Below are 12,373 nucleotides of genomic sequence, written 5' to 3'. Positions count from 1 at the left end.
GCAGCACGCTGATATTCTAAAAGCACAGTCAAAACCTGTGCCCTCACCTGTTTCTGCAGTTCTTGTCGGTGGAAATCGGCTAAGTGCCCACCTTCTTTCTACACGTTAGGTCTCTTTGGATGTGGCCCCTGGGGGGCATATGTTGGGCTACGAGCTCTAGGTTTGGCCATGAAAGAGCCCCGTGGCAAGAGGCTTACGGTTTTCCCTGACAGACTGGCCCCTCAGGTGAAGAAAGTCACAGGGACACAGGAAGAGCCTCCTCAGGAAGACAGGCCTCCTTCCTCAATCTGACTCCCGCTTGACTCGTCCTCAGGGGCCTCGTCAGCGCTGCTGTCCTGCTTTACGTCTAGCAGGGTAGTGACTGGAACAGCTGCACCGAGACTCACATCTGAGGGTTATACCTAGAAGCAATGACAATCTTTAGGTTTCTGTAGGTGCTTTGGAGATCTGAATGTGTTGTTTCCTTGCTTTAAACTTCCCAGTGCTTGGAGTTCCTGTCGTGGCTCAGTGGTCAACGAGACCGACTAGGAACCAAGAGGTTGCAGGTTCGATCCCTGGCCTCACTCAGTGGGTTAAGGATCCGGCATTGCCGTGAGCTGTGTGTGGTGTAGGTCGCAGACGTGGCTCGGATCTGCTGTGGCTGTGGCGTAGGCCGGCGGCTTCAGTTCTGATTAGACCCCTAGCCTGGGAACTTCCCTCCATATGCTGCCGATGTGGCCCTAAAAAGACAAAAAAAAACAAACAAAAAAAACAAACCTCCCAGTGCTGTCAGAAGCAGCCACCCCACCCTCCTGCCTTTTTCATATTCTGATTGCCCAGAAGCGTGCTCTAAAGTTGGGCATGTGGCTTCATGTGACCAGGTGGGGTGGCTATTTTCCGACTGCCTGCCAGAGACAGCTGGGTTTTGCAGCCAGACTCATGGCCTAACTGTATTCAGTCGGATAACTAATCCCCAATTCCCCACCTCTCTGGGGACCTGCCTCCTCTAACACCAACTGTCTGACGCCAATGACTGTATCATTCAGAGATTCCGTTGATTGCAGGCAACAACAGGTACTGCTTATCTTCAGCACCCGGGGATTTACTAGAATGATAGTAGGGGCTCACAGCTTCAATAAAAAGCCTAGGAACAGGCCAAGAAAACAATCAAGAGCCAGGGCAGCGCCTGAGATAAAGCGGCAGCAGCACAGCGAGCACCGTGCAACAGGAAGGGCGAAGGGTGCCGTTCCGCCAGTGACGTGTCACCTCCCTGCCCTCCTCCTGTCCTTGCTCCAGAGTCCGAGTCCAGGAGAGGAGTGTGATCTGCTGACCCAGGTCACTTGCCTGCCCCCAGGAGGCACCAGGAGCAGGGAGGTGGACCCTCTAGAGAGAGAACAGGCACCGTGTCCCTGAGATGACACAACACAGAGGCGAGGCGGTTCCGCTGCAGACGTCAGAGTGCCTTCAGGAAGTGAGAGTGGATGCCAGACAGCCCCAGTAAGACAAACGAGACAAACAAGTGCAAGGTGAACACAGAGAAACGGACTCTGGGGGCTGATCTTGCCTATCTTTCGTCTGTAGCCGAACCCTGGAGGGCCTTGGTGTTTTATCGAAGGAAGACAGAGCCTCTGAAGCCAGGTCTAGATCCCAAAATGGTCATTTGGTCTATGAGCAAGCAAGCGAACAATACAAAACAGAAACACAGATTAAACTGTATGCGCCTTCAATCTGAGACTGGCAACAATGACAAAAATGAATTGGCCGCTGGGCAGGACATTCTTTAAAAACTCATTTTAAAAGTGGCTAAGAATAAAAGTTAAAAAGAAAATATATCTTCCCTGTCTTTTCTGTATCAACTCTATCTCTAACCAAACAGAAGATCACAGTAAGTTTCCTTTGAAGGAAATACCCTGACTGGGAAAAAAAGAAAGAGAAAAATGAAAAAGGCACGACAGATTTAGACTCACCATTTCGCGCACACCCTAATAAGTAAGTGGATCTATGCGTCGCATCGGTGGCCGCCTACATCACGAAATGAGAGCCTGTTAGGCACCACTGTCTTTTTATGGAAAAACACACCACTCATGGGGTGATCGTGCAAAAAATAATGAACCTGAATCTAATCAAGCCCATAGACTCAACTAGCAAATTACAGGAAATACAGGAGTAAGAAGAGCATGTGAAGCTGTGTTACAAAGACGCAAGCAGTGGAGACAAATCCAGCTATGAACCATGAGGTTGCAGGTTCGATCCCTAGCCTCGCTCAGTGGGTCAAGGATCCGCCATTGCTGTGAGCTGTGGTGTAGGTCGCAGATGCGACTCGGATCTGGTGTTGCTGTGGCTGTAGTGTAGACCTGCAGTTGTAGCTCCGATTCGACCCCTAGCCTGGGAACCTCCATATGCTTCGGGAGCGGCCCTAAAAAGACTTAAAAAAAAAACAAAAACAAAAAAAGAAAACAACAAAGATGCCAACAGTAAAATCTAGACTGTGGGAAACTCTATAGAAACCACTTGGTTTCTTCAACAAACAGCAAGAAAAAGAGGAAGAAGTGGAGGTATAAATAAACACACAGCTGGCACAAAACCCAACCACAATTCGCGTAAGTGACTTGGATCATAAAGCATTCAGAATCCATGAGTCCATAAGGATACCTTAAAGAGAAAGAGCAATGAGTGGAAACCTGGCTTTACAAACATTTGTCAACCAATAAATTCAGAAAGGATGCTAAGACAGCACCATTTTTCAGTCCTTTCCTGTCTCCAGTGCCTGTGGAGGATGACTGACTGAGGCAAAGATTTTTCATGGATGCTGAATCCTCTGGATGAAAGATCCCTGGGGAACAGGACACACACAAGGTCTCATTATGAGTTCACAGATGATGCACTGCTTACAAAAGGAAAACTGTCCTTTTACAATGGACAGCTCTGGCAGCCACCACCTGTCAACCAAGTGATCCGCCCTTACCAATAAGGGGGATGACCTGACCTCACCTGGCTGCTGATGGGACACAGTGGGTACACGCATCACTTTTGTATCCCAAATCTAGTCTTGGGGAAATAAGACAACATGCTGACAACTGGTGAATCTCATGAAGGTTACATTGGGGATTCTCTGTATTGTTTTTTTTCCATTTTTCTCTGAGTTTCAGAATTAAAAGTTGGTGAAAAAATAATGTGGCTTATGTTTTGCGAGTTTTCTCTATGATACAGAAAACAAACAAATAAGTAGAGTGGTCTAAGTCTTGAGTTAAATCGAACCTTCTCTCCAAAAGTAATTAAATCTAGCCAAAGTGAAAGCAGAATTCCCCCTGGTCCCTCACTGATCCAAAGCCCTATCTTCTGTGTGGCCCCCGTTTCGTCACAGTAATGAACACTATAGCTCTTTTCTGTCTCCACCAGGTCAAGACACTGCAAAGAAGCAAAAGACACAGTACACCTGACAAAGCACATCTCCAAAAATAAAAATTCAAGATCTGGAAACGAACTCAACATTTCCAAAACTTGGTTTTTCATCTGTAAAAGAAAAAAAAAATCCCTAATATTTTTTTTCAATCTGAAAAAAAAAAAAAATCCTACTGAAATTCTATTTAAAAATCTAACAGTAGGAGTTCCTGTCGTGGCGCAGCGGAAACGAATCTGACTAGTAACCATGAGGTTGCAGGTTCAACCCCTAGCCTTGCTCAGTGGATTACGGACCCAGCGTTGCCATGAGCTTGATGTAAGTTGGAAATACGACTCAGATCCTGATAGCTACAGGTCCAATTCAAGCCCTAGTCTGGGACCCTCCATATGGGGTCCTAAAAAACCAAAAAAAAAAAAAAAAGATGGGGCCCTAAAAATCCAAAAACAAACAAACAAAAACAGAAAACTGAACAGTATGTTCTCTTTAATAATATTTCAATTTTAATATTACCTTTAATAATATTTAAGGACTAATAATAAAACACACTAAAAGCACAGGCTTTTTAAAAATTGAAATACAGATGACCACAATATTATGTTAGTTTCAGGGGTGCTGCATCATAATTTGACCCTTGCATACATCAGGAAACGATCATCATCACAAGTCCCCAAAGTGAGTACAACATTGTTGACATATTCCTTATACTGTATATTACATCCCTGTAGCTTATTTCTTTTATAATTAAGAGGTCTGTACCTCCCAATCGCTTTCATCTATTTTGCCCAGCCTCTTCCCCATCCTCCTCTCTTTGGTGACCACCAGTTTTTTTTTTGTTTTTTGGGTTTTTTTTTATTTTGCCATTTCTTCGGCCACTCCTGCAACATATGGAGGTTCCCAGGCTAGGGGTAGAATCGGAGCTGGAGCTGCCGGCCTACGCCAGAGCCACAGCAACGCGGGATCCGAGCAGCGTCTGCCACCTACACCACAGCTCACGGCAACGCCAGATCCTTAACCCAAGGAGCAAGGCCAGGGATCGAACCCACAACCTCATGGTTCCTCGTCGGATTCCTTAACCACTAAGCCACGACAGGAACTGCTGGTGACCACCAGTTTGCTTTTGGTATCTGTGAGTCTGCTTCTGTTTTGTTGGCTTTGCGCCTTTGTATTTTTTTTCTTTTTTCTTTTAGATTTCATGATGGTATTTGTCTTTCTTGGACTTGCTTTCCTTAGCATAATACCCTCTAGGTCCATCCATGGTGTCGCAAATGGCAAGAGTTCATTTTTTTATGGTTAGGATTATGTGTGTGTGTGTGGATGTCCCGCATCTTCTTTATCCTTTCATCTGCTATGGGCGCTTACGCGGCGTCCACGCCTTGATTACCGGAAATAATGCTGAAATGAACATCGGCGTACATACACATCTTTTCAAATTAGTGTTTTTGTTTTCTTCATAAAAAGACCCAGAAGTGGACTGGTGGATTGTACAGTAGTTACATTTTTAATTTTTTAAGGAACCACCCTCTGTTTTCCACAGTGGCTGCACCAATTTACATTTCTCCCGGACAGAGGACAAGGGTTCCCTTTCTCCCACACCTTTGCCACACTCTTCTATCTTTTTGACCGGCATTTGTTCTGATTTGCATTTCCCTGATGATTAGTGGTGTCAAGCATCTTTTCTTCTGCTAGCCGTCTGTGTATCTTCCTTGGAACAACGTCTATGCAGGTCGTCTGCCCATCTTTTAATTGGGTAGGTTGTTTTTTTGATGTTGAATAGTATGAGACCTTTGGATATGAATTCCTTATCAAATACATCACTTGCAAATACCTTCTCCCATTCAGTAGGTGGCCTTTTTACTTTTTTTTGGCCACACACATGGCATGTGGAAGTTCCTAAGTCCGGGATCAAACCTGCGCCACAGCAGCAAGCTGAGCCACTGCAATGGCAACACCAGATCCTTAACCTGCTATGACACAAGGGAACTCCAGCGGCCTTTTCATGTTGTTGAGAGTTTCTCTGGTTTCTCTGCAGGTGCTGTTTTCCCCCCTGACTTTATTTGGCTGCTCTCTTTTTCCTTAATGAGTCTGGTTAAAGGTTAACCAATTTTGCTTGTCTCTTCTTCAAAGAACCAGCTCTTCTGGAGTTTTCTGACGGCCTAGTGGGTTAAGGCTCTTGTATTTTCACCACTGTGACTCTGGTTGCTGCTATGGCTCAGGTTTGATCCCTAGTCTGGGGGAAATTTCACATGCTGTTGGTGTGGCAAAAAAAGAAAAAAACCAAACCACACCCAAGCGAAAACCAAGAGAGAACCTGAAATAAACAATACGACTCTCGTTTGAAACATTTTTTTTTTTACTTTTGATCTTTTCTACTTTTGTTTTTTGTTTTTTAGTCTCTATTTGATTTACTTCTGCTCTGTCCTTTATATGATTTCTTTCCTTTCACTAACTTTGGGTTTTGTTTGTTCTTTTTCTAGTTCCTTTACTTCTAAAGTTAGATTGTTTGAGATTTTTCTTCTTTGCTGAAGTAGATTTGTATTTCTATAAATTTCCTTCTTTGAACTGCTTTTGCTACAGTCCATAAGTTTTGGCTAGTTGTTTCCATTTTCATTCGTCTCCAGATTTTTTTATTCCTTCTTTGATTTCTTTAGTGACTTATTGGCTGTTTAGTAGCATATTGTTTAGCTTCCACATGTTTGTGGATTTTGTAGTATTTTTCCTTATAATTGATTTCTATTCTCATTCTAGTATGGTTGGAAAAGATGCCTGATATAATTTTAATCTCCTGAAATTTACTGAGACTTTTGTGGTCTAGAATGTGATCTACTCTGGAGAAGGTTCCATCTGCACTTCAAAAGAATTTGTATTCTGTAGTTCGGGGCGGGAATGTTTTATATACGAATATGTGTTAGTTTCATGGGGTCTATTGCATTGTTGAAGGTCTGTATTTCCTTATTTCTTTCTGGATGATCTGTCCAATAAAGTAAATGCTGTGTTGAGTCCCCTGCTATTCTTGTGTTACTGTTGATTTCTCCCTTTATGTTTGTTAATATGTGCTTTATGTGTTTAGGTGTTTCTAATTCAGGTGTGTATGTATTTACAATTGTTCCTATGTTGGGTGCATATATTTACAGTTGTTTTAGCTTCCTCTTGCGCTGATCCCTTTATCATTAGGTCCTTCTTTGTTTCTTGCTGCAGTCTGTTTGAAAGCATGCTTTGCCTGCTACAAGAATCACCACCCCTGGAGTTCCCTTTGCGGCTCAGCGGAAACAAATCTGACTAGCATCCATGAGGACGCAGGTTCCATCCCTAGCCTCACTCGGTGAGTTAAGGATCCAGCATTGTCGTGAGCTGCAGTGTAGGTGGCAGAAGTGGCTTGGATCCCACATTGCCACGGCTGTGGCATAGACCAGCGGCTACAGCTCTGATTCAACCCCTACCCTGGGAACCGCCATATGCCGCGGGTGCGGCCCTAAAAAAAAAGACAAAACCCAAAACGAATGAAGCGCCACCCCAGATTTGCTTCCATTTGCACCTTTTGCCACCCTCACTTTTAGTCTGTATGGATCTCTGTGGGCAGCATATTTATGGGTCTTTTTTTTTTTTTTTTTCGGTCTATTTGGCAATTATATGTCTTCTGATTGGAGTATTTCATCCATTTACATTTCAAGTAATTATCAACAGGTATGTACTTATTGACATTTTGTTAATTGCTTTCTGGTTGTTTTTATAATTCTTTTGTTCCTTTCTTCTTTTGCTCTCTTCTCCTATAATTTGATGACTGTCTTTAGTCTTTAGTGTTATGACTGATTTTTTTTTTGTGTGTGTGTACGTATATACTATAGATTTGGGGACTTTGGTTACCATGAGATTTATATAACCACATATATATGATTGTTTTCAGTTGATGATCTCTCACTTTTTTTTTAATGGCCGCATCTATGTATGACATATGGAAGTTCCCAGGCTAGGGGTCGAATTGGAGCTATAGATGCTGGCCTACGCCACAGCCACAGCCACTCAGGACCTGAGCTGCATTTGTGATCTGCATCACGGCTCACAGCCACACCAGATCCTTAACCCACTGAGCAAGGCCAGGGATCCAACTGGTGTTTTCATGGATACAGCTGGGTTTGTTACCGCTGCACCACAATGGCAACTCTGACACCTCTTAAATGCAAATGCATTCTTGACACCTTACATTTTTACCACCCCCATGCTTAATGTTTTTGAGCATTTTTCTTCGAGTATCTTTACTTACTGTGGATATAGATGATTTTATTACTTTTGTCTTTTAACCTTCCTACTAGCTATGTAAGTGGTGGATCTTTACTGTCCACCACTGTTTGTCTTTACCAGTAAGATATTTCTTTCCCTACATAATTTTCATTTTTAGTTGTGGACTTTTCTGCTTAGACAAGTCTCCTTAACATCTTCTTGTAAAGCCAGTTTAGTGGTACCAAACTCTTTAGCTTTTGCTTGTCTATAAAACTCTCTCGTTCAATTCTTAATGACAGCTTGCCAGGTAGAATATTCTTGGTGGTGATTTCTTCCTTTCTTCACTTTGAGTATGTCCCTTCTGACCTGCAAAGTTTCTACTACAAAGTCAGCTGACAGTCCTGTGGGTACTTCTCTGTAAGTAACTAGTTGCTTTTCTCTTGCTGCTTTTAAGAGTTTCTACCTTGGGAGTTCCCGTCGTGGCTCAGTGGTAACAAACCCGACTAGTATCCACGAGGATGTGAGTTCAATCCCTGGCCTTGCTCAGTGAGTTAAAGGATCTGGCACTGCCGTGAGCTGTACTGTAGGCCGCAAACGCAGCTGGGATCCTGCATTGCTGCGGCTGTGGCGTAGGCCAGCAGCTGCCGCTCCGAATCCACTCCTTGCCACAGGTGCGACCCTAAAAGGAAAAAAGAAAAAAATTCTTTATCTTTTGCCACTTTGTCATGTGTGTCTTGGTGGATACCTCTGTAGGTTCATCTTGTTTAAGAGTTTCTGTGCTTCCTGGACCTGGCTGTTTCCTTCCCCAGGTTAGGAAAGAAACTTTATTTCTTCAAATAAGTTCTCTGCCTGTTTCTCTCTTCTTCTGGCACTCAGGTAATGCAAATGTTAGTATGCTGGATGCTGTCTCCAAGGTTTCTTTAAATTGTCATCATTTTTCAAAACCATTTGTTCTGTTTCGCTTGAGTGATTTCCACTGCTCTGGCTTCCAGACAGCTGATCCATTCCTCTGTATCATCCAATTGGTTGATTCTGTCTAGTTTATTTTTTGTCACTGTATCTTCAGCTTTATAGTCTTTTTATTCTCTGTTGACAACTTCACTGTGCTCACTCATTCTTCTTCCCAGACTCTAGATTTTGACATCGTGACCTTGCTCTCTATCCTGGAGATGGCTTTTTCTCCACTTCATATGGTTCTTTTCCTGAGGTTAGGTTTTGTTCCTCCATTGGGAACATATTCTCTGTGGTTATTTCTCTGTTAGGTAGGCCAGCTGCTTTCCCAGTCTTGAAGGGGTCTTATGTTGGAGATGTCCTCTGGGGCCCAGCAGCACACACCCCTCTGGCCACCAGAGCTGTATACCCTAGGGACGCCCCCATGTGGGACGTGTGCCTGTCTGGTGGTGGGTGTGCTGGTAGGTGGGCCTGGCTCCTGGCCCATGTGGTGGTGAGGCTGTGCCTCCAACAGTGCTTGTACCTGCTGGAGGGCAGGGTGGGCCCCCCACACAGCTGGGCACTCAACAGGGGCACAGAGCTGCTGCTGGCCCAATGGAAGGTGGAACCAGGTCCCTAGAGCTAGCAGGCTGTGAGAATTCCAAAACACTGCTTGCCAACACTAGTGTCATGTGGTAGAACAAGTTCCCCAGAATGGCTGCTGCCAGCATCTCCATCCCCAGGGGGAGTCCCAGTTGCCTTCTGCCTCCCCAGATCCAAGATCGGCAAGCCCGTCTGACCCAGCCTCCATTCACAGTAAGGTCTGCACTCAGCCGGGTTGCACATACCCTTTAAGAGTGAAGTCTGCTTCCTACAGCCTTTCAGCTCTTCTGAATGTAAGCGCCAATGGTTTTCAAAGCCAGATGTTTTGGGGGCTCATCTTGCTGGTGCAGGATCCCCAGGCTCGGGAGTCCAATGCACTCAAGGCTCCCGCTCTCTGGGGGGAAATCTCTGTGATGACGGTTCTCCTCCTGCCTCCTCACCAACCTGTGGGGTGGTTCCTAAGTGCAAACCATGTCTCTGCCCTTCGACCTGTCTCATGCTCCTTCTTTATGGGTTTAGTTATGGAAAAATCTCTTCTCTAGTCTTCAGCTTGTTTTCATAGATACCTGCTCTGTAAATAGGTGTCACTTTGGCATGTTCACGGGAGGAGGTGAGTTCAGGGTCTTCCTACTGTGCCATCTGGGCGACCGCCCCCACCAAAGTATAGGTTATTAATTAAGGATTGACTGCACTTGAAGGAAACTGAATTTCAATTTTGAAATCACGAGTTAAATAAGTTCAATCAATGAGGTATCACAACATTTTTGGTTTTGCTTTATTGAAATATTAAGTCAAAATTTGGTTAAACTTGGACTCATCCAATTGCTGATTCCAGTGGAAGATTATGCGCTACAGAGTCTTTCAAAAGTAACCTACTGTTCAGACCATCTTTCACTTCCTTGAAACGTCTGCATCCAAGAGTAACAAAACGCAGGAAAGCACCGGGCTGTGTTTCTGTGTACTGCTGAAAGAGGGGTAACACCTACTGCAATAAGCCTTTTATATTTTGTACAAGGGGGCAGGACTGAAGAGGCGTGTTTAGTCAGAGCCATTCCATGCTGTGCCAAGTAGTGCTCAATTGTTTGCCAACCTATTCAACGCCTTGAGACAAAACAACCCACAAATTCTTTTATTCCCACATATATAAAAACCTCAGAACTAGACGGTAGCCTCATTAAGTATGTTTACATATTGTGAATTTTATCATTTTAGTGTTAATAAAACTAATTTTAATTAGGCACCAATCTGTGAAGTAACTCTTGCACCAGATTAGTATTTCACAAGCAACAGACAAGAAAAATACTAAATTAATTCCTAAAAAGAGAAAAAAAAAATCACAGCATCTGAAAGAAAAAAAATGCCTAACTGAAGAGTCTGTCGCCTAGGTAAGGCGACTCAGAGGAACCTACGACTGACTCTTCTGAAGGAACCCAAATTACCCTCCCACTCCAGGCAAACACTGCAGACCGAAGAGGTTAAGAAACACGAGCAAATTTTCAGCACCCAGGTACACGGGAAGAACTAACCGGTGCTAATGAATGTCATTAGTATAAAGGCAAAAGCAAGCGAAGAAAGGAAAGCAAGCTTACAAATCAAACGTTCTCCACCCTGGAGAGTTTTTCAAAAGTAGACTTCCTGGGATCTACCCCGGACCAGTCCTACTGGAACTTCTAAGATTCAGACCATGACACTGACTTTTTTCACGAGATTCCCAGGTGATTTTACACGTATCCAGGGATAAGGATCATGGATATAAACACAAGGAAGGTAAAAGAGGAAAAAGGAGAGAGAGGGGAAGCAAAAGACCTCCAGAAAATAAGCACAAATCACGACTGCCAATTGCTGTGTTTAAGGCATCAGCTTTTCCATTTAAACGATGCTCACTAATTTCACAGTACCCTCTACTGGTCAGGAAGAGTATCTATTATTCCTAGAACTAAGGTACAGAAGAAATCTCAAACTCTGTTAGTTAGCTGAAAGAGAACATATTTAGAAACAATCAACTACTGAAACTCATTATTTCCATATTTTCTATAATTTAAGCGTAACGTGGGTTGACAAATATCGTGCAGGCAAAGATGGTTTTAAACTGAACCGCAATAGTCAGGGGCAATTTTTATTACGGGATGTTTAGCACAGTCTCGGCCTTCATGCACTAGATGCCAGCTGGAAACCCGCCCTCCCAAAGTTGTGACAACCAAAATCTTCTCTAGACATTGTTAAATGACCCCCAAAGGGGAGGGGCAATATTGCCTTCAGTTGTCAATTTCTCACAATAAAATGTTCCTGAGAAATGGATAATCATTCATTTTTGTATACTCGGTTCATAAAAAATACGTTATTAAGAACTAGAGATTTATTTTTAAATAATTATGGAATTTGTTCATGTATAGTGTGTGTGTATAGGAATGTCCTTTTTTTTTTTGTCTTTTTGCCTTTTGTGGGCCGCTCTTGCGGCATATGGAGGTTCCCAGGCTAGGGGTTTAATCGCAGCTGTAGCCACAGGCCTACACCACAGCCACAGCAACACGGGATCCGAGCCGTGTCTGCAACCTACACCACAGCTCACAGCAACACCGGATCCTTAACCCACTGAGCAATGCCAGGGACGGAACCTGAAACCTCATGGTTCCCAGTCGGATTTGTTAACCACTGAGCCACGATCGGAGCTCCTCCTTTTTTTTAAATTTAAGCATCTTGTGATATATAAATCTAATGCAGTACCACAGTTTGACATCTGCCAGTTGTTTTAATTTTTCACTTTAAAGACCAAAATTAAAACCTCTGAACTTATACTTTCCAACCTGAAAGAACCAAATAACTTATATTTTATAATTCTAAAGTAGCATCAGTAAAGCAAATGTTATTCTTATTACTATTAATGGACTGTACTAAAAGAAAATAAATATAACACTGTTATTTTGTATTTACTTTGAAATGTTCCCACTGAAATCAATTACAGACATTTATTTGAAAGATGCTACCATGAAGGCTGCTGACTCAAATGCTGATAATGGTTACTCAAAATTAAATTTACGGAGTAACTAGAAAGACTGAATTGGAACCAATGAAGTTTTATATTATTAATTAGCAACATTTTTTTTAAAGACAGAAGGCTATTGTTTTAATATAAATGAGATGTTTTAAAATCATCTTCCTTTAGTGCTTTCAATTATCACACGGGCATAAACCAAAGACCCAAAGAATTTCAAATGATTACAGATACTATTTAGGCAAAAATTC

This window comes from Phacochoerus africanus, chromosome 13 (assembly GCF_016906955.1).
Source record: "Phacochoerus africanus isolate WHEZ1 chromosome 13, ROS_Pafr_v1, whole genome shotgun sequence".
Classification (NCBI taxonomy): Eukaryota; Metazoa; Chordata; class Mammalia; order Artiodactyla; family Suidae; genus Phacochoerus; species Phacochoerus africanus.
This window is presented reverse-complemented; position numbering follows the sequence as displayed.